Source organism: Galeopterus variegatus, unplaced genomic scaffold, assembly GCF_000696425.1.
Source record: "Galeopterus variegatus unplaced genomic scaffold, G_variegatus-3.0.2 Scaffold94288, whole genome shotgun sequence".
Taxonomy (NCBI): domain Eukaryota; kingdom Metazoa; phylum Chordata; class Mammalia; order Dermoptera; family Cynocephalidae; genus Galeopterus; species Galeopterus variegatus.
Genome location: NW_007820399.1, coordinates 1 through 860, shown reverse-complemented (window position 1 = coordinate 860; position 860 = coordinate 1). Strand labels below are relative to the sequence as shown.

Here is an 860-nt window from a genome sequence, read left to right as displayed (position 1 = left end):
ATGTTCTGCAGCCAGTTTTCCAGGATGACATCTCTTGCTGCCACTTTCTTTTTGCTGCCCTCATGTTGCTTCTTCTGCTTTTTGATGGCTCCTGGTCAATGGGTGCAGTCTTCACAAAGGCGATCAGTTCTTGGAGCCCTGGCGGCATGAACTCCTTCAATTTCTTGGGCACAATGATGCCCTTCTCTGTCTGGTAGTTCTCAAGGATGGCGCAGATGGTATGAGTAGTGGCGCACATTGTAACGTTGAGCGTGTGGACAAACTCCACCTTGTCCATCATCTTCTTGGTCTGCCCATATCGGATTTGGAGCCATCGAGCCTGATAGTCCGTGCAATTAGAACAGGAGACTACCTCACGGAAGGCTCCTGAGCCTGGAAACCAGGCCTCCAGATCGATTTTCTTACTGGCACTGAGATTCAAAGGACCTGAGACAATATTCACAGTATGGTAAGGGGATCCTTAATGACTAGTAGAACTCCTCTGCGGTGGTGATCATCTCTTCAAACATCTCCCACGACTTGTTGTCATGGGGTGATGAGTACACAAACTACTCAGTCTTTTCAAACTGATGGACTCAAAAGATGCCCTGGGTGTCACGGCCATGAGAGCCCACCTCCTGGTGAAAGCAGGTTGACAGGCTGGCATACTTGATGGGCAGATCCTCCAGCCACAGCCACTCGTCCCGGTGTAGGCAGCGATGGGCTGCTCTGAGGTGGCTATCAGGTATTTCTCATCATAAGAGTTGTCATCAGACTGCTCACTGCCTTTGCCAACCACCATATGAAGTTCTTCATCAAACTGGCTGAGCTGTGCCACCTCCTGCATGACCTCCTTTCTTATGAAAAAGGGGATATAGATG

The 860-nt window shown here is 49.7% G+C and overlaps 1 pseudogene; it reads right to left on the bottom strand.

Annotated features, from left to right (window-relative positions):
- Positions 1-5: 5 nt before the first annotated feature.
- On the bottom strand, positions 6-856 carry LOC103584733 (annotated as a pseudogene).
- Positions 857-860: the final 4 nt, after the last annotated feature.